The 16,887-nt window shown below is 31.6% G+C and overlaps 1 pseudogene; it reads right to left on the reverse strand.

Moving 5' to 3' along the window:
- Positions 1-16,887, reverse strand: part of LOC145965737 (proto-oncogene tyrosine-protein kinase ROS-like) — a 111,166-nt pseudogene that overhangs the window by 6,946 nt on the left and 87,333 nt on the right.

The raw sequence follows: 16,887 nt of genomic DNA on the forward strand, positions 1-16,887 counted from the left end.
ATCATGCGATGTATGGATATCACACACATTCATGATAATAATAATATTAATATGTTAAATGTTTATTATGTTTACCGCATTCTTCAATCGAACACATGATCGCGTTCGATAGCGCCAGTAGTACCTTAACCTACCGCAACCTACCATGACAAAAAACTGCTTGCAGTCGCCGAGTAATTATCGTCGCATTGTCGCGTCGTCGCGTCGTGTAGTAACGTGTCCGCGCGTGTTTCTTTCATCGAGTGATTTTTAATCGCCAACAGTTATTATTCGACAGTGATTAATAGTGATTAGTGATAGAGTCATTAGTAAATTTCTCGTCTCATCGAGTGAGTAAATAAATGTGATTACGTTAAAGTTTATAAAAGAATACAGTTCATGAAAGAAGAAAAACTTTCAGTTAATAATTTAGTGTGGATTTCTTGTCTTTTGCAACGTGATATCTACGTTAAATTTGAGAACGTACGATCTATTGGAAAATTCATTTCTCCTTCAAGCAATTACAACAATACATCAAAAGTCATCGAACAAGGTAATAATAACTATTTTTTGACGTTATGTGAAAACAGATCTCGGGAAGTCAGAGGGACAGTGTGTCAAAGGAAATTCGTGAAAAGAGAGGGGTTTTTAGTGGGTAGGGAGTACCGAGTTGATAATTCGACTTGGTACTCGAGTCCCACATAACTCACTGGATCGACCGGTGGGTATGCATAAAATGCATTTTCCCCTCTCTCGTAAAAAAAAAAAGAAAAAAAATTACAGGTGAGTGAGCGAATGAGAGAGAGAGAGAGAGAGAGAGAGAGAGAGAGAGAATGTATGTGTTCGCATGTGTGTCTGTATGTGTATAGCGACCAGCTTATCGCAGCAGGCGCCCCGCGTAAGCACCCGCGTCTGACGGTGAATCGCGCCACCCTTGCCTGCCTCTTGTATTCGACCTGTCATACGTTAACTACTTCCTTTAATAATTCAAAAACTAAGCTTCGGACGAAATTTTGCCAAAGGAAAAATCGTCTTAGAATTCGGTCAAGATTATGTTTTTGCAAAAGCATAAAGTTATTTAGAATCACCCTGTATATATATATATATATATATATATATATATATATCCCATTATAAGAGTATAAAAAACATTTAAAATAAAAAAAGTGATTCGTAAGTAAAAGTTTAAAGTAATTTTGTATAAAAATATAATATTTTATTTTATATGATTATGTTTAAATACAATTTTGCAATATATTATCTTAGACATGATTATCTTAGATATTGCAAACTTCTATTTATATCAAGCTTTTTAATTTAATTAAATGTTTCCAAGATATTTATCCATCAAAAACAAAAATATTTTATATGTAATATTATTAAATGATTGCAATAACATTGCATTCTTTCCAATATATTACACTGTAATATTGCTACAATATTTCATTGCAAAAAGCGGACCTCTTAACTTCATCACAATCTTATAACAATAACTCAGCAGAGTTTCGCAATTGATTTGCAATATTGCAATGTTTCAATGAAATTATTCTTCAATATATCCATGCAATCTTATTGTATTGTATGTGTATCTTCGTTTGCTTACCAAGTTGAAAAAATAAATCTTTCATCAGCCGGCCATGTAAAATTTTCCTCAGATTCGGGATATGTCAATATCAAGCGAAACTTGTATAAAGTTCCCGATTTTAAATTTCCGACATGGTATATTATTTCTTTGTTATAATTCATTTTAATATAATTCATTGTTAGCCACTTTACTGTTGCATTCTCTTTGTACTCTAGTGTGGGAGAGACCGTCAGATTGATTTTTGAGATCCATGAAATGTCCATGCTATTTATGTCGACCTCGCTCAAAGTAATATTGTTTGGTTCTGAGTATATGTGAACGATCTTGCTTAAACTCTTCTTGTAGTAATTTCTATTATTAATTGGATACAGACCCACGTATATCAAATAATATTGTACTGATAGCGACAAGATAATCTTTGTGAAAAATCTGCCGTCTGCCATACGTTTCGGCATATTGATAAATTGTTTGCTCTTTTGTTGCGTGCCGTTCACTAATGTAACTGACTTCCAACGCACTTCGTAGTTCACGGCCATGCAGTTCACTTTCTTGAGTGGCATCCAATGAACTACTGCTATAGTAGGCGTCAAAGCTAGAACACTTACGTTTTCTGGTGCATTAAACTTGCTCCAATTAGTTTTTCTTGCTATCACATTCGAATCAAATGGATTTATTGATAATTGATCAAAGTAAAAATTGCTTAAAGTAAACTTCAACTTGTACTCTGTAAATGGTGTTAAGCCCTTAATATTGTAATATTGTTCCCATTTCGTCTGCACATTGAATTTCTCAGATTTGTTGAGATTGTTGTCTAAACAGCTTACGGAGATATTATATATAGTAGTTGGTAAATTATATTTTTTGCATCCACTCTTTACAGCCGGCTCCGGAAGAGGTCTCACAAAGATGGTGTTTGCCGCTGCATCCACATTCTCAAAATTATAAACTTTTTCGTCAGGTGTCAGACATCTCATTGGAGGATATGGTTGTAAAGATTTATCAAAAGCGTAAATTTTATAAGACATATTATTATCTGAACTTATTATTATCTTTTCAACATATTCGGCTGCATTTACGCTCGTGAGACTTGCATATTTCTTTTTCAAAACGTAGAGTATATATGGAAACGGATCATTTACTAAAATGTAAATGTTTGTTTTGTCAATCGTCATAGATTGGAAGTAAAAGGTATCACTTACACTTATGTTTTTCTTGTGTAAAATCGCATTGCACATAGAAATGTTAATGTCTGTTACAATTACGTAAATGTCACTTAACCAGTAAATTAACGGCTCCTCATTATTCATGTTATCAATTATCATATCACGAAAAGAATTTATTAAATAATGAAGTAGGCAAAAGGATGCATTTATTCGAACAATTTGCTCGATTTTTCCATCGAAATGATATTTCATTATATCATATTCTGTATGCGTCCAATTGTATGATACGTGATATAAAGTTCTAAAAAATATGTAATTATTTTACTCATTATAAAACATTATTTTAACAAAAACAGAAACTTATATGTAGTGATATTTCGAAATTATTATAATTATATAATAACTTATTATTTCTTTTTACTTATGATCTTAATTATAAAACTACGTAAAATTATAGAAAAATTATAAATTTGCGTAAATCTTTAATGGAAAATTATTTTTTCAGGTGATCGGTAGGAAACGTACCCCATAGACGGTGATACACTTAAATGGAGAATATAAATTTTTGATTTGAAAATCTCATTAAATTTAATTATGCCATTTTCCCACATTGTTAAGTCGAAGTTTACAATATAAAAGTAGTCTAAATCTTGAGAGGTTATATATAGATTTCTTGCTACCCAGTCAATGCAGAGATTATATGGATAATTATCAAAGCTAGCTATTTTTGTGACATTATTATTTTCATTAATCTTCAATGTCATTAGGTTTCTTTCTGTTAGCCAATAAATTCTATGTTCCTGTATCGAATAAGCGGCATATGTTACTGATCTGAAAAAAAGGAGCTATATTCTATTACTGATCTGAAAAAAAGGAACTATAATTGTATAGTAAAAAATTATAGTTAAGATTTCTAATTTTATAGTTATTACTACTATAATAGTTATTACTACTATAATGTTGATAATAATAAACGTGTGCATAATAATAATAACTTTAACTTTATAGCTAGTGTTAAAAATAATTTATGATAATTATAACTTTTCTTTTATCAGTATACGTACATTGACATTACGAAATTAGTAATGTTTAAATCCACGTCCAATATTTCCATACCTTTTCTCGATGTGACTAATAATTTAGGTATTGGATTTTCATGTGTAGTCGACACATTGATAAAATCCGTGTAAGGACCAGCAACAATTTTAGTATGCGCACGTACTCGAAAATAATATGTCGTGTTAGATATTAGATTGTGCATCGTGTGCTCCAATTTTGTAGTTGTGATATTTTTATCGTCGCAGGTTTGAATCTCTTTTAAGTCCTCGATGAAAGAACATTGCACTGTGTACCCTTGTATTATTTCATCGGTAAATTCAGGTTGGTTCCATCTGTAAAAAAATAAAATTTTAGCCATTTTATATTTAACAAAATTAGAACAGAATTAACATTTTGATATATTTATGTCGTTGAATTTAAGAAAAACAGAGAAAAATGAAAGAATACAAACTGAGAATTTAGATTCCTTACCTCAATGTCACAAAAATGTCGTTTACTTTTTCTGCGAATTGACTGTCAAATTGTACAAATGCTCTGAGAGATGTTGGCTTGTTCAAACTGCTTTCTAGAGATTTTAAGATCGTACATATTAACATAATTATATATAAGATTAAGTGGATTATCTCAGTAAATCAGAAAGAACAATTTAATGTGAAAATAAAGAAAAGAGAAAAAATAAATGTAAACTACAAAATATGGAAATTAGTACAATATTGACCTTTAAAAAAGTAATATAAGAATTTTTTGCGTCATTCAAGATTTAGAAAAGTAATCGTTAATTCATAGCAAAAACGAACAAATAACTTTTAATAAAATGACAGTTTAAATTATTTACACTTTTTCGTCATAGATTTTGTTATTAATGTTTTTTGCATTTTTTGCAACTTACCGTTAAATTCTGGGATAATAGAAATATTTAGAAGTGTAACTTCATCGACTTCTCGCTCATTTCTCGCAGCACTATCAGAATGACTCCGGTCAGATTTGAAATTTAGTATATGATGATCACTTTTCTCGGACATTGAAATACCCTTCATAAAGTGTAACATACGAAAAGAATTAAGTGAATATCGTTGAAGCGGTTGTTTCTGATGCTTTTAATGATAAATTATATAAATTATAAAATTAAACGAAAAATTGCCATTCGTTTTTTGTTTGCTTAATAATACCGGTTTGATATATACCATTCATAAATGATATAAATTATGATGTAGTTTTATTCATATCGTAAAATCCATTTTTTATTTATTTTTTTTAAGACATATGGAATATCAAACATAACTCATATTAAAAATAAAATCAATCAACAGGTTAACGAGAGTCAGTGAGGATTCATAACAGCTTTTAGCAAGTAGTACAACGAAAGTGTAGCCTTTGCAATTATTAAAACAATTTTGTCGAACGATTTGATTCTTTCTCACGATAGGTTAGTTAACTCCTCTCAATTTTACCGTAACTCAAATTTCTTTTCAAAAATTTGCCGATATTACTAAAGTTTTATTAATGTTTGTACTTCAAGAATAAAAAAGTTAAAAATATTGTTTCTTTAGAGTTATTAAATATTAGTCATAGAATTATATAAATTCCTTTATTTATAACCTTGTCAAGTTTTTTCTGGAATCTGGATCGTTATATTTTTAACACAAACAAATCCTGGAAATGATAGTATAAACCGATAATGCCTCCATAAAAATATGTGGATATAATTGTATATAAATGGATATATGTACAATGAAAATTAATATAAATTCTAGTGATTGTTATTGAATATATTGTCGATCGAAATATTAGTTAATAGATACTACTTGAAGAATGTTTGATAAATGGTTTTTTTATTAGACAGATTTTCTATCTCGATATTTAGTAGCTCTGTGCCGTTATATAATTATCCTTAACACAAAGAAATAATGCTAACTTTCTAAATTAATTACATAAAATAAAATCTACATTAGTATAAAGCTTACTATATATCAATAAATATTATATATATCATAAATAGAAAGATAAAGAATATCTAGAAAGATAAAGAAATTTTTGAAATTGAAGAAAAATGACATAAAAATCTATTGGAGTATCATCGTATGTATATATTAATGTAGCAGATAGAGTAGACAGAAAATTTCATTAATTTTAAAAATTGTTATATATAGAAATAATAATTATATATATATATATATATATATATATATATATATATATATATATATATATATATATACAGAGAGAGAGAGAGACAATAATACATAATTTCATTAATTTTAAAAATTGTTATATTTAGAAATAATAATTATATATATATATATATATATATATATATATATATATATACAGGGTGAGCCATTTTAATTAACGCACGCAATTATTTCGGAAACAAAGCATTTTAGAGAAAAATGTTTCAGATAAAAGTTTTATGGTTTCGAGGGGGCCATAAGATGGTATCATTGATTTGACCTTGAAGAGTTATTTGAAGGTCACCTTCAATTTCTTAAATGGAACCTACTATTTGTCATTGCATATTCTTGTAGCTTATCTCGAGAGCTTTCCAAAACACTATAATTAAGTACCTTTTCGTTAAGTACTTTTTGAGTTATGAGGCTTGAAATAATTTCTTAATTTTACATAAACCGTAAAATATCTTGTAAAATATTCATTTTTCGATTATCTTATCTTAATACTTTTATGTACAAAATAATGAGAGGAATCAATTGGTGTAAAGAAAACACATAGTTGTTTTTAAGAAAAAATATGGAATTGTTAATTGCAAATTATAGGTAGCGTGTTTTGGCTAGCGATCATAATAGTAACTGACATCGAATAATCAATCTGATCATGTGTTGCCATGACTCAGAAACTGGATCTTGGTGCCGTTTTCTTCACTCCATGGGCATGCTAGCGGCCGAAAAGCAGTAACCGTCGAAGCCGGTCTAATGATGGTAGCAAAGAGGGCACCGTCGCGTAGAAAAAGAAAATATAATAATTTATTATATTATTTTATATTTTATATAATATATACATATATATTATTTTATTATATTATTTTATATATTATGTATAATATTAAATAAACATATATTCTATGTTAATATATATATTTTGTTTTCTACGCGACGGTGCCCTCTTTGCTACTATCATTAGACCGGCATAGACGGTACTGCTTTTCGCGGCGTTCGGCCGCTAGCATGCACTTGGAGTGGGGAAAACGACACCAAGATCCGGACTCTGGCCATGACGTCTTATTAGCTGCATTCCGTTGTAATTTATTTTTCTCTACGAAATTACTTGGCGTTATTTCAAAAAGAATTAAAATCTTTAAAAAATGTTTGACAAATAGATTATATATGTATAAAACAAAAATAGTTCTATAAATAAAAATAATTATATGTATATATAATTGTTTAATTTGAATTTTATATTAAACTTTTTATATTTGTTGGGCATGTTTACTATATAAAAAGATATTCTGATTATAAGAAAAGTAAGAATGGATTTAAAAAAAATGGTTTATGCGTTTTCTGTACATTCACATAATGTAGTTTGAATCAAGCGGTACGTAACACCGTTTTTGAACTAGTATAAATAAGTACAAATTTACAGTAGCACATACATATCTAAAATAAATAATATAATTAATTGTACAAGCTATTATTATCATTATTTGCATTGAATAACCTTATAATATAATAACTTATATAATATAACTTTAGTTAATATTAACTTAGTTAATATTATATATAACTTTAGTTAATATTAACTTAGTATAATATACTTAATATATAATAGAATAGAATAGAAAAATTTATAATATTAATTACTTTATTATTTTATTTCTACTATTATAATTTTATATACGACAGTCTTTATTATGCACCAGTGTGCATTAGTGCATCCAATCAAATTCCATCTTTCTCCCGCTATAAATCAATTACTTTATATCCAAAAAATGTGATAAACACTTTAATTACGTGAAATATAATTGAAAATAATTTTTGTGATTTATTCAGTCCATTCATATATTAGATGATATACAGGGTTTAGCAAAAGTGTGGAAACCCCTTAATATTTCGAAAAATACGCATTTAAAAAAAAAATGTTTCATACAAAAGTTATAGGGTTTTATGTGGCGCATTACACAGCAACATTATTATGACCTCGAATAGCGTTGTCAAGGTTATGTGAAGGTCACCTCCAACTTTTTAAATGGGACACCCTATATGCTTTTGCATATTCTTGTAGCTTATCTCGAGAGCTTTCCAAAACACTATAATTAAGTTAGTTTTCATTAAGTACTTTCCGAGTTATGAGGCTTGAAATCATTTCTTAATTTTACATAAACCATAAAATATCTTGTAAAATATTCATTTTTCGATTATCTTACCTTAATACTTTTATGTACAAAATAATGAAAGGAATCAATTGGTGTAAAGAAAAAACAACTGTGTGTTTTCTTTATACTAATTGATTCCTCTCATTATTTTGTACATAAAAGTATTAAGGTAAGATAATCGAAAAATGAATATTTTACAAGATATTTTATGGTTTATGTAAAATTAAGAAATGATTTGAAGCCTCATAACTCGGAAAGTACTTAATGAAAACTAACTTAATTATAGTGTTTTAGAAAGCTCTCGAGATAAGCTACAAGAATATGCAAAAGCATATAGGGTGTCCCATTTAAAAAGTTGGAGGTGACCTTCACATAACCTTGACAACGCTATTCGAGGTCATAATAATGTTGCTGTGTAATGCGCCACATAAAACCCTATAACTTTTGTATGAAACATTTTTTTTTAAATGCGTATTTTTCGAAATATTAAGGGGTTTCCACACTTTTGCTAAACCCTGTATAACACTTTTATTTGCCAAAATATTTTTATATTATTAAAGAAACATTCTGCTAAGAATAATTAAGAATAATTTTGTGTGTTAAGAATAACTAAGATAATTAAATAAGTATTTATATAATGATCTCTTTTTTAAATTCATGCATAATAATAAACGTATTTTCAAATATTTTATAAATTTATAAAAATTTATTCCCTCCACAGCAATGATATATGTATGTACAAAGATTTATAAGTACAGTTTGAAATAGGAAAAAGCTCCAAAATATAATATGAATAAAGCTTGAAAAGAAAATTACAATTGTGCGTTGACATTTATGAATTTACAAAATAGTTAATATTACATTACAAAGTGCAGATCTTATATAATATATAAAATACAAAAGTACACATGTTGAATATCTAATAAGTATCTTAAGAAAACAAACATTCAAGTATTAATACATGCATATCCATCTACAATTTTTTCTTCATTAACTAACAATAAGTTATGTATATCAGTTAGATAATACATATAACAATAATATTTATTGGATTCAATATATCATTTCTTCTACGTCACTTCTTAGAACTATAATATTTTCGAGACAAAATTTGAAGTTTGATTTAATTTCCGCTGCATTGCAACAAGACAGCATTAATATCAAATGGACAGTCAACCTTTAATTATCAATTGTCAATAGATGACGAAACGTTTTATTTTAACACATGGCTGTCGTCAATAAATAACTTTAAGATATGCTATGATGCCCGAGATAGCACACATTTGTTTTATATACGTTTCTTATACGTATCCAATATTTTTTAGTCGTAAAACATTAATAAGAAACGTTTCTAAAATAAAAACGTTTTTAAAATAAAAACGTTTTTAAAACCATAAGGAAACATATTTTTCACGGTTCTAATATAGACAAAATAAAAACTAATTTTTATTAATTTCAAATTATATATATGTACATATATACATACATATACATATACATATATACATATAAATATATAGGGTAGACCGGGGACAAAAGTAACATTTTTTGTATTACTGGTCACTAATTAATTATCGTTAGAGACATAAAAAAAAAATTATATGTTAAAAAACTCCATTTATTGCTCTATTATTATACCTACGTTTCAATTTCAAATGATAGATATTTAAAGAACTACTATAGCTTTTCGCAAGTACGTTGATTGTTACTTTTATCCTGGGGGCCTAGGACGAAAGTAACATAGTCTGGGAATAAAAGTACCAGTTCTTATTTTCGAGAAAATAAAATAAATATGACTTTTTTCAATTTAAGGCAATTTTTATTATAATCTTTTATTCAGCAAGATAACTTTCATTATAAATTTTTTTTTGTATTATATTATATTAAAATAAAAAGTAAAATAAATATTATTTTATTATCATCTTTGAAAAACTTAAAAGAAATAATCTTCGTTAAGCAAAATAATTATAAGTGATATCATAAAATAATTATACTCAATATCACACCATCAGTACCTTTTTAAGTCTAAATAATAATAATAATATTTTAATTCTTAAATAATAGTCTAAAAATTGCATGATAACTACTTATACAAAAGAGATTGATATCTATTCCGAATCACAATTATGGCATACGTAATAAGAATCGCCTTTGGTACAGTTATTATGGGTCCAGCCCTTATACTTTAAGCATTGAGACGTGTTACTTTCGTCCACAGAGTGTCGTGTTACTTTCGTCCACAAACACATTTTTTAGAATAAAAGCATTATAACCTAAATATGATGCAAGACTTAGCCAAATCAACTATAAAAAGCTATGAATACATTTTAGAAGAATACACCGGCAAATAATTACGTCAATATATACACTTTAATTTCTCTACGTTTGCCCTCATCGTATCTCTTCTTTGATTCACGCAATCGATTTGCTAGAATTTCTTGAAAGAAAAAAAAAGATACATTCTTGTAATTAGGACTTGACAAATTATACAAAAATAGACTCACGTCGGACAAATTATCGAACGATCCGATTACGATTACATAACTAAGAATTTTTCTGCATTGATATAGCCAAATCCGATTGGTTTTCCCTCTCACATGGACTATTATTTTATGAACACGTGATATGTAGAAATTAATTTTAAATTTATGTAACTACATTGGTGATCGTGCTACTGTTTTACTTTGTTCCATTTAACGAGAATTTATTTAAGGAGAATTACAATTGCCAGAGAAAAAGTACAATCAGTCCCGCGAGAGAATATATGTATTATATAATAAATCTAACGTAAGCTTTATCGCAAAACACGGTCTGTGAAATTTCTATTTCTCGACTGTTATCTATCAACTTCGAGAGAATGGAAGGCAAGTAGAAGAAATGTAAATAATGTAAAAGTCGATGTACTCTCCAATTGATTTGAATTAAAAAGACAAGAATTTATCTATATAAATAAATATGAATATCTCTTTTATCCGAGATTTTTAGAATTTTAATTTATTTTTTAAAGAATTTTTTATTTTAATTTTGAAAAACGCTGTAGCTTCTCATTAATTTCGCGAAATTTCACGAGCAAACGAAAATTCGGACAATGGTTTATTTGCATTAAAGCTAATGTTTTTTATTTATATTTGCCGAATTTACGATTAAATAAAGAGAGAAAAGGTCCTTTTGTGTTACTCATCGTCGCGCGAAGGAAAGAATCGCAAGAAATCGTCAACTGAAATGCGATGATGACGCGAACTAAAAATAGTATAAGCGGCGAGAGGCGCCAGGATGCAAATAGATAAATTCGATTTTAGCGTTATTGTGTGAGTCATCGCGATATTTCTTCAGTTTCGATAAATAACAGGCAAGCAAGGAAAAAGGCGATCTTTTTAGGTTCAGACGAAAACGATATTTTTATTTTGCGTAAATATTTGATATAAAAGAAGCTCTTATGTATTATATTAAATATAGGAGTTCCATTAGGAGTTATACTCCGCACAAATAGGACCTGCGCAGCACTCTGGGTAAGGCTTGCTGAGATCCACTTCGCGATAACCAATTTGCTTCCCTACCGGACATTGGTATAAAGGACATCTGGAAAGAAACTATAATAATAATTGAATATTGTCGAAATTTAACGAGATCAGAAAATAAATAAAGTAAAATTCAAAAAAGATAAATAATTTTGTAGAGAAATTTTTATTTATTATTAAATAGAGATATATGTCATTAGTGTTATTATATCTATTGCTACACAGAAGAGAAAGATGTGAAATTTGCAAATGTTAAGTAATACACAAGATATCTCTCTTATTTCGTAAATAATCGTCTTTTTGCAGTATAACTAAAATAAACCGTAGTCTCTTTGATTTATTGGCAAATAAATCATGTTATATAAATCATGTACTTTCTTGGTATCGCAATCTCAAGTAGACTCTACTCGATTGTTTCTTTTTTTAAATTTTTTTAAATTAGATGCTCAATCGTGTATCAATTATTATTGTCGCGCATTTCGTGAAAATCGATTTGCAATAAATTGCAAAGTCGAAGGTCGGGATAACTGGTTATCAAAAGCTCGTTATGTAATAACTGATTTCTTGAATAGAGAATTAAACGATCGAAAGCGTCAATTAAAAGCGACGCGATTTTTTTCTTTCAGGATATCACAAAGTCTCGGATCTCTATAGCAGATGTAACGAGGATATATTTTACGAAGGATTAATTTGAGAGATAAAACTTGGACTTACGCGAGCATTGACATTGTATTCTCACCAGTACAATTGATCCGTAAGCATCGACGAATGTGTTCACCCACACTTAGAGTCTCGTTCTTAAACAGACAGTCACCTATGTAAATAAAATCCTGGAGTAAATAAAATCGTATCATCATTCGCATGATTCACTCATACGCTAGAAACATCATTAGCCTTATAACATTCGTTTTCGGAATATTTATTTAAAGGATAGAACCTCGTTTCTCCAAATCGTTCGCGAACTCTTAAGCTGCTCCACCATGTACATATAATACGATATATTTCTAATTTCATGGCATCCGGATTTGCATCTCTTCTTCAATATATTTTTTTAATCACCAAATTATCGCAAACTTACCTAGCGTGAACGAACAAGCCTATCAGCAACAAGATCACGAAGTGGAGCTTCATCGTCTTTTCTCTTGCTTAGCAAAATATCAGGAAGCGAAAGCGACAATCAGACAAATTGTAAATTATCTCTTCAGCTCTTATATATCGTTCCTCCCCTCACTAGAGAATACATGCCGCATATATTATTGACCTTACAATGTTGGCGATTGTTTCTTTTATCGTAGAAATAAGATAACAATATATATATTGCATCTTATTTCTACGGTTAGTACCGTAGAAATAAGATGCAATATATATATTGTTATCTTATTTCTACGATAAAAAAAACAATCGCCAACATTGCAAGGTCAATAATATATGCGGCATATATTCTTGACCCTCGCAATGCTAGTTCTTGTATTTTTTATTGTAGAAATAAGATATAAAATATTCATATATATATTGTGTAGGATATTTTGGTGTAAGGATGTAAAATGGAATAGAATACTTTTTAGGGCAAATGACTGTTATTTATTCATTGGATTACAGGATTAATACGAACAAAGAGATACGCTCGTCTAACGTACGTCTTCGCGCTCTCGCAACGACACAGAGACTACCCGTATCGCGGACCGAAAAATGCTCGGGCGACCTATCTGTTTATACCTAACTCAAGTGCTCGGGTGGTCTATCTGTTTATTTCTAGGAAAATACTCAAGCACTTGGGCAGCCCTACGGATTCACTCTCCTTCACTCGGCCGTCCTGCTCATACATTCGTCCCGAATGTCTCCGTCATCACTGTCTTCACTTTCCGATGAATTAGTGTTGACCCATAGCTTTATATTGTCGGCCGATGTTGACGTTCGTTGGGGACCTTCTCCATTGCCGACTCTCTGTACCACAAATCGTTGATTACGCAGAACTCGAATGATCTCGTAAGGGCCAAGATATTTGTGAGCGACTTTTAATCTCGGACATTGTTAAGTGCGTTTGATGGCGACCAAATCTCCTTCACGATAACTTGAAGCCTGTCGCCTTTTCTTGTTATAAGTGTGTTTATTCTCACGCTGGATTTTTGCTATATTCTCGCTCGCTTGGGCTCGCAGTTCGTCACGCTTGTCTTGGAATGACTCAACCCATTCCTTTTCGAGCCACTCTTTGATATCTGGAAAATCTTTAAGCCGTGGACGTATTCCCAAAAGAAGTTTGAACGGCGACATGCCGATGCTTCGATGTATAGTTGCGTTTAGACATTGCTGAGCAGCATCCAAATATTTATACCACTCATCAGATTTTGGTGCAGCTAATTTTGTCAATAATGGTATGAGCGTCCGGTTGAGGCGCTCAACTTGTCCGTTAGCTCTGGGAACTCCCGTCGTTATTAAAGAATGCTCTATATTTTCGTCACGACAATACTCTCTAAATTCATTCGACGTGAATGCTGTACCTCTGTCGGAAATAATCCGTCGTGGATTGCAGAAAATTGCAGCTTGTTTTTTAAGGCGTACAATAACTTCAGCTGTGCCTGTAGATCTGGTAGCATACAGCCATGTGAATTTTGAAAAAGCGTCAATCACAGCAAATATATATTGATATGACTTCTTAGTAGAGGATAGAGGTCCTAAGTGGTCGATATGCAACGTATCTAAAGGAACAATTCCTTTCTCGATCGGATTTAACAAGCCTTCTTGTTTTCCACGTTTTCTCTCCGCCAGAATGCATGCAACGCAATTTCGTATAACCTTTTCAACTCGTTGTCGCAAATTCGGGATCCAGTAATCAGTACGCACAAGGGCTTCAGTCTTTCCAGCTGAAAAATGTCCGCGCTCGTGAGCTCGTCGTATGAGCTGTGTCTGCATTCTCTTCGGTACTACAAGTTGGACATCACCGCCGGATTCTCTATAAACTAGATCACCTCGTATTATGTAATCTTTCGTTTTGTTCTGCATTATTAGATCTCGGAGCTTTCTCACGCTGTCGTCCTCCTCTTGAGCCTTTCGCAAACGAGCCGTCAAATCAGCTTCCGACTCATCGATCACAAAGCAGACCGGAAGTGGATTCCGACTGAGTGCGTCGACGTGTATCATTCTTTTTCCTGGCCGATGCTCTATACAATAATTAAACTCATCCAAAAGTAACGCCCATCGAGCAACACGCACGCAAAGATCTTTCTTATTCATAGTGAGAGCGAACGCGCGACAATCAGTAACAATCGTAAAAGCGATACCTAATAAGTAAACGCGAAACTTCTTCAACGCCTTTATTATCGCTAAAACTTCCAGTTCGTAACTAGCATATTTCGACTCCGCAGGAGTAGTTTTACCGCTAGAGTAATAAACGGGGTGAAAGTTCTGATCTTCACTACTTCGTTGCAGTAAAATCGCACCGTACCCTAGCGCAGAAGCATCCGTGTGCAACTCCGTCTCCGCTCCACTTCGATACAAATATAACACCGGTTTTTCACTTATTATATTTTTAAGCTGCACGAACGCATTTTTCTCAGCCTCTCCAAAATAAAATTTAGTGTTTGCTCGCAGCAGATTCGTCAAGGGTCGCGCAATAGTAGAATACCCAGGGATAAATTTACGAAAGTACCCACTTAACCCAAGAAAACTCTGTACCTGCTTGGCATTCGTAAGATTCAGAAATCGCCGAACCGCTTCTGTTTTACGATCTGAAGGACGGACGCAACCGTTGCTAATTACGTGGCCCAAAAACTCGACTGTAGTTTGCATGAAGCAACATTTTTTCCAATTAATTATAAGACCCGCTTCACTAGCTGTCGCTAAAACTTTTTTAAGATTCTTTAGCTGCTCTCGATGTCGTCAGACGGAACAATTAAGTCATCCATATAAGCTAAAACTATTTTTTCTCGTATAAGATCTCTAAATATCGTGTTAACGAATCGCTGAAATACTGCCGGCGAATTGCAAAGACCGAAAGGAACTCGCAAGAATTCGTAATGACCGTTCGGTACAATAAACGCAGTATATTTTTGACTTGTCCATCCGCACATGGAAAAATCCATTTTTGAGGTCGAGTGTACTAAAGACATGAGCGTCCTGCAATAAATCTAACTGGTCCTCGATCAACAGCAACGGATATCTATCTTTAACAATTTTCTTATTCACCATCCGATAGTCAACGCATAATCTATAAGAGTCATCTTTTTTTCGAACGAGTACCACTGGACTAGCATAGTCAGAGGTAGATGGCTAAACAATTCCATCCGTAATCCATTGATCAATCTGCGTATTAACTATCTCTTTTTCAGATGCGGATAAACGTCTCGCGGATTGATATACGGGTTCTTCATCTTTAAGTACAAGTTTCATCGTTATGTCCGGCTCACGCGTCTTATTCGGCCTGTAATTACTTACGAGATTTTCTATCGCTAAACGTTGATCGGAATTTTTAACGTGCGAAACGTCTATGAGATCCGCTCGATGCACCTCGTTGTTAGCTACGTCAATCTTTAATACCTCGGGTATGCTATCTTCGCATCCCGCGTCTGCATACGTCGCTTCCGATAACGGACTAATAGTTACTTCTTCGACGCCTTTAAGATTAACATTAGTCATATTTAAAAAGCTCGTTCCTATCAATAGCTTATACTGGAGCAGATTATTTGAAACTACATGTACGCAAATCGGATATGAATGCCTGTCTACAATGATTTCTGTTTGAAACCCTCCTAACGTCACATTATTGCTCGAACCCACGCCGTCGAAATATATTTCGCCTAAACTTAATCGAGGAGATCCAAGCTTAACATTCGCGCGAATTAAGGTAACATCGCTTGCCGAATCTATCACCGTCTCAATCTCGCAACCGTTAAACAGAACATTTTTAAAATATTTACAAGGCAAAACCCCCGTCACCGCGCAACTTTCTTTATTCGTGTTCGTCTTCTCGGAGCATTTCGACGCGATATGCCCACGCTCGCCACATTTAAAGCATTTAGCGCCTCGCTCTTTTGTCGAACAGTTTGCACTTACATGATCGCGCTCGCCGCAATTAAAACAACGTACAACTTTAGTCGAATGTTTTTTGTTTCCTCCACCGTTAACAATCTCTTTTCGCTCGCTTTTATTTTGATTACCATTTCGTTTGTTCGATGTCGATGATCCTGGTATGCCTGCTCGGTCTCGAAGAGTTACCTTCTCAAATGCTTCTAGCAATCCATCTGTTGTCGTAAATCGTTGTAT

This window comes from Camponotus vicinus, unplaced genomic scaffold, assembly GCF_025532165.1.
Source record: "Camponotus vicinus isolate PSW18456_S1 unplaced genomic scaffold, iyCamVici1.0 SCAF_14, whole genome shotgun sequence".
Taxonomy (NCBI): domain Eukaryota; kingdom Metazoa; phylum Arthropoda; class Insecta; order Hymenoptera; family Formicidae; genus Camponotus; species Camponotus vicinus.